The sequence below is a fragment of the Gasterosteus aculeatus genome, chromosome 13, assembly GCF_964276395.1.
Source record: "Gasterosteus aculeatus chromosome 13, fGasAcu3.hap1.1, whole genome shotgun sequence".
In the NCBI taxonomy this organism is placed as follows: domain Eukaryota; kingdom Metazoa; phylum Chordata; class Actinopteri; order Perciformes; family Gasterosteidae; genus Gasterosteus; species Gasterosteus aculeatus.
Genome location: NC_135701.1, coordinates 21,051,789 through 21,058,088, shown reverse-complemented (window position 1 = coordinate 21,058,088; position 6,300 = coordinate 21,051,789).

Sequence of the window (6,300 nt, the reverse complement as noted above, 5' to 3'; positions counted from 1 at the left end):
GTTGCAGCAGTTGTGATTCTTTGGATGAACGTTTGCATGTTGTCTGATGCGGACTGTTGGAACCCAAATCATCTTTAGTAAGATTTTAAATGTTTACCATCAATAAATTGCAATTATTAAAGTAAAAACGAATAAAACTAATCTGTTAAATCTCTTAATTTTGAGGAGTTTTGTTTCATAATGAATAAATATATGGATTCTGTTTGTCGGATAAAACAAGATATTCTAACGTCAGCTGTGTTTTCACATTTTTTACGGTTGAAAAAAGATTGTTTAACCTAAAATGTAATCAATATTTCCAACCCCAAGTCCGCATTTTGACAGTAACTCTATTATTAACTCTATTATTAACGTATTAAGATTTCAGATATTACACTTCTCCTTCAGAACAAGTGATCAGTTTGTGAGAATCTGTAAATAATCAACAAATTAATCCAAATCAGTTTATTGATATTCAGCGGTGAAAAGAAACAGGTACTTAATAATAATAATAATAATGATAATAATAATAATACATATATATGTAATGTTATATGTATTTAATCGCATTGAAGAACATGATCTGTGATTTAAGGGACTTCTTCTCAGAGCGTTGCAGTGATTTCCGGTCGAGTGGCGCCCTCCTGTGGCGCTGCGGCCACATCACAGCGGCGCTCATTTTTAAACATTATTTTAATTAAAGTAAACACAGAACGAGCTGCTAATGAGGTACTTCCGGTTGTTGTGGCCGTTTATTCCTCTGCTCTTAATCCTCCATCGATCAGATATTAATCCGCAAAGACGTAACAAATCAAAGTTGTTATATTATATCGTGTACATTATGCTGTCTATGTAATGTACAGACTGAATGAATGTAGGTGGATTTGTTAGAGCTGTTTCTCTGCGCCTCTTACGAGCTTTCCAGTTAAATAGCTGATGAACTCAGAAAGTTACAAAATAAACTAAAAAATCTGATTTTGTCCCAAAAACGAATGACCTGAATACAGAAACACATCAAAGGGATTATTGTTATAATAATGGAGGAGCAGAAAGCCTTCAGCCGCCTGCGAGTTTCTGACTAATTGAAAAATTGTTACCAGATATTGCATTCATCAGTTCATCAAACAACCAAATGTACTCACTAGTTCTTAATTATACTCAATAATTCTGTTCACTGAGGTGATCACCTGAAATAATGAATAAAAAAATAAAAAAATTTAAAAATTTAAAAAAATTTTCCTTTAGATTTTGCTGTAATGAATAAATAGTTTATAACTTTCAGATGTTTGAATGAAGAACTCTTTGGAACCTGAATGTTTCATGGTCATAAACACAAACTCAAGCATTTAACCTCATGAGCAACAGATAGAAAAGAACAACTGAGAACAAAATGAGAGTAAAATCTACGAGGGTGACTTCACATTGAATGTGTGTTTCTTTTGACATGACACATCTTTTCATGTGCAGGATTTCAATGTAATGCAGACGTCGACACATGGGCAACACACACGCACACACACACACACACACACAGCTATGACAACGCAGCGTGTGTGTCAGCGTATTCTCAGTCACCGTGTGAGTGAAATGCTTTCTGGGTAATTTTTCAACACAGAAGAGCGAGCTTCATTAACCGCTGACTGACAACAGTCGTCTTATCGCACTGAAAAAGGATGAAGCGATATTTAACGAGGCGATATTAGCGAGGCCTCCTCACATCTCGTTCATTTTGCACTTTGGCGCGTGGAGCAGAGAGGGTGAGCCGGGAACCGCAAGGTTGGCGGTTCCAAACCCCAGCTGCTCCATGTCCCATGTCAAAGAGTCCCTGAGCAAGACACCTAACCCCTAATTGCTCCCCAGGCTAAAGGGTAACAACCATGGGTTAAAGATGCAATGTGAGTGGCTTTGGTATTTAACACTGGGCAGATTTATTTTTGACACTTATTCAGAGATAAATCGTTAAACTCTTGAAGTTGAGTGTTGATTTAACACTGACGCGATTGGGACAAATAAGTCAATTTAACTCTGTGCACAAATGTGCTGTGTAGGAGGTTAGTGATCCAATCCGCATTGGTTTTATTGATTTTACTTCCCCGCTGGGTTCATATTTCTCATGTGGAAGGAGTGGAAGTAACGGGGCGGGAGACGTTGTGCTTCGTGCGTTGTGTTGTTTTACTCCCGTTGCTCTGCTTTGCTTTCCTGTTCCTTAAACCGCCGCCTGATCCCAGTGTCCCGCGCTGTTTGTGCTAATGCCAAATCAAAACTCTTCTTCCCAACGCGTGAATGCCAGAAACGAGTTGATTACCGCTGAAAATAAAACGCCGTCCTCATTTTTAACCATTGTGGGCATTTTAGAGCAGAAAGAGCTGAACCTCATGGTTTGCAGATTGAAGGGAATTTTATTCACCAAATGTTGGTTCATCTTTAAAAACCATTAAAGGAAAAATGATTACGCAATCGATCAGTCATCACCACACGCACAGAAACAAGCAAACCTTTAATGTCATGTCCTTTCCTCTACAGAGTCCCAGATTTAAACAGCAGATCAGAGCCTCGGCCAAACACAACACAACAAATTGATTTAAGTTTGATTTTTAAAAGGTTATAAATGTCCAACGTTTGGCTCTCAGTGAAAAACTGAACCCGAGCCAACGCTCTCCTCCGGATGTGGAGCTTCTGAAAGACGTCTCAAGTGCCGCGCGTGGCGGCCATTTAACGCCCCCGCCCCCCGCCTTTGGAAACCAATGTGCGTCCGCTCACACGGGAAGTGCTCCCTGCCGTGAAGCTGCTTCCAATTCCTGCCTGCGACGCATAATGGATTTCCTCTGAATGCTTTCGTTCTAAAGGTTACTGCTCCCATCATCGCTGATTCCCTCAAACTACAGTGGAGCGTTCTTTGGGGGGTTTGGGAAAGGGCCGCGTGTTCCCGCCGTTGTTGGCATCCTCGCTGCGCGCACGCGCCTCGCCCGTCGCGCCAGATGTAGAAGAAGATTGAAGATTCTCAATTTCCTGCCCGTCGCACACGCCGGAGAAACGGAGTTCACTCTGCGGCGACGGATTCCGTCCCCCTGCCTCGGGCCGGCGACAAAGCCGAGAGGTCACCTCCAGTTCTCCCGCACGCCACTTTAATTCAAGAGGTCAAATTCAATCCCAGTCAAGATGCGGCGCAGGTGAAACGTGTGCTTTGGTTGAACCTAAACGTGCCCCATCGCCGGCCCGCGTTAGTGACGGTGCTCTGCAGCACCAATGAGCTACTCGCCCAAGGAAGAGACTTTCATCACGTTCCGTCAAATCAAAAGGCGTGAAACACACCGTCACTATGAATATATTTAAATATATCCTCAAAGGAACGGAGCGAGAGAAGGGGCAGGATTAACCGTCCGCGCTCTTCTTTGGATATTTGGACCTCGCTGAGAAAAGACGTGTTCATATTCTTATTACAATAAGCGGCCATCGTGTGTTTATATGTACGTCTTCTGGTATTTTACATCACTTTGTCTGGATTTAAGTGATATTCTCCAGTTCGATGAGGACAAATATTTATCGGTTCATTTCTAAAACTTCTAAAAGTCAGTACGATGTAATGTATCTGACTATAGGGCAGCATGTGTTAAAACTGCTTAAACACGAAGGAAAAGAGACAAAAGTAAATTCAGCAGGAGATGAACAGCGTTCTGGTTTAATTGAGCGTTTTGAGAGTAGATCATCACAGCGTCTTATAAAGGAATGAATCTTTTTAATCTCGTACATTTCCTTCTTTGGCTGAATACAAACTTTACAAATGAAGACACATGTTTTTCATTTGCTCTCATATGTTTGGTCAACCATCCGCAGTCGGTCTGAGCGATCAATGGGAACGCCGCGTGCAGCCCAGCTGGACTATCGGACTTCCCGTGGACTCGTGCCATGTTTTATTTGAGCTGCAACGTGACGAAGACGTTGATGAATAATCCTCCGCTGGGGATGAAAGGTGAGAGAACATATTGCAGCAGGTGGGAGGTCCCGGGGGGGGCCGAAGCAGTTCTTACTGATTAGTGAGGCCCCTCTGGTTTGCACAATGATATTTCCATTTCAAAAGCTTCCCGCCGGACTGGAAGGATGAATCGGCGGATTTAATGGATGCTCAGACGGCTCAGGAGCGCCGCGCACCTCCGCGGGTTCCCCCCCCCCCCCGGCTTCTGATGCACGCCGTGTCGGTGTTATCAGATGGAGACTGTACTTCAAACAAGCAAACAAGCTACTTAGAGGCCTGTGGTGGCCATTATATCCACAATGGCAATGGAGTTATTTTGAGTTTCTACCTTTCATTAAAGGAAAATGCACTCGATGGCTCCATTTTCTGTCTCTGCAGCCACAGGAAAGCCTTCGGGATGGACGCACGATGCTTTCTGCTTCCTCTGAAATAGATACACTGCTTTCATGAATTTGGTTTGCACACATTGCACCTCGGAACGTGGGTTTTATGTCTGAAAGCCAAAGCCAGCTGCAGTGAGCAGAAAACCTGTTTTTTGGCAGATGTCAACGGGAACCTGGAATGCGTGCCAGTTGAAGTTGACAGTAGTGTTTTTTCTTTTCAAACACACTTAAATCAGAAAGCAGGCGAAACCTCTCGAGGGAATTGTGCTTCTGACGGACGAGGAACACGCAAACGCTGCAGCGCCTCCGGGTCTGAACAAAAGAAAAACAGAAGGAGAAAAGAATCGCTTTCAAGACAAAGGCCAAAGCAAAAGAACAAGAAGAAGAAAGTAACCGTCTGATCGATTCTCATCACGAGCGCTGGGAACTGACGCCCACCTGCAGACGCAGACGCAGTGACACCCGCCATCGGCTGAACTCGCCTCGGACGCCTCCGCCAGTCGGGCTCCAGGCCGCGTTGCCGCCGCGCACTCATCCGAAATCTCAACGCGTCCCAGGACATTCCAGGCCGCGGCGCTCATCGTTCCAAATTCCCCCGCGGCATCGCCCGCTAAGCGAGGGCCCGTGGAGTCCCGGGGGGGGGCCCTCAGCCTCGGTGGGAAGGAACACGACCTCCCTGAAGACAACTCCCCTAATGGAGAATGATGTATCTCATTCTATTCATGAGCTCTATTGATTGTGTCGGCGGCGTACACGCGGAGGTCAACCTGCTGCACGCCGGAGAGAATCGAAGATTAAATCATTTCATCTTCGAGGGCCTTTCGTGCTCATCCATCAGGCTCACATATGGCGTTTTGCTTTGATGAATGAAACTTGCCGAAATGAGCAGACGATGATGAATGAGTTCTGCGTGTGTAAAATCCCACCCAGGTCTCGGCTTCCTCCTTCCGACGGTACGTAACGCGCTGGAGGATCGACCGGCCCCACAAGGGACGAGGTGACCTCGGGCTGAAGGTGTCCTCAGCGACCGGCATCCCGCTGCAGACGGACCTCCTGCTGTGTGCACTACTCTTCAAAAAGGGGACAATGTCTCACAAACGGCAAAACTCTTTGCTCTCACACGTCCTTATTGTTCTAGCAAGATGGGACTCCAAGCCTCCTTTAACAAATGATAAATGAAAGTGGATTTACTTCGGAAACAGATGATCAATGGGACTATTTAAAAGAGTGAATGTGAATCTGCCAAACGGTCTTTCACACACGGACCGTTTGGATAAAAAGGTTTGCCAGCGAGGTTCAAAATAACAGTAATAATTCAAGGGGGAAGCAGACGGGATGATGGGATGAAATGAGTGAAACCTGAAACACTCGATGGAACAGCTTCACACTTCAGGGATCCACTTTCTCGGTGGCAGTTGAATACGAGCCTCAACTCCACAAGAGAACTCTGGAGACAATCCCTGGTCCGTCTGCCGGGCTCCCGTCGTGTCCCGTCTCTGCAAACGTGAACAAGAACCGAACCAGAACCAAAGCCGGTTGGTTTCCTCCAGGTGTGAAGCCCCAGCTGGGGAGACACATCTCTCTTTTCAATATATATATCTATATATCCATATATATAGATGTACAGATGTGAGGAAGAGAGCATGAGACATCTATTGATATTTACTTCGGTGGCGATAACGTGTAAGAACAACCTTTGAATTTGTCTTTGAATCTTGGCCACAAACCAAAACAACTGCAGGTTGTGTGCACATAAAGACACTTGAACGCGCTTTAGTCTCGTGCCGTGTGTCTCTCGCCTTCCTGTTGCTATGGTAATTTTCAAAAGCGCCTGAAGTGCAAATAAAAGTATGAAACACTGTGTGTAAATGGGGAGTCAGCGCCGGGACGAGGCTCCAGCACCATTAAGATTCCTCTTCTTTATAAAAACAAAACTTGAAATTAAAATGTCAAATGTGATGTCTA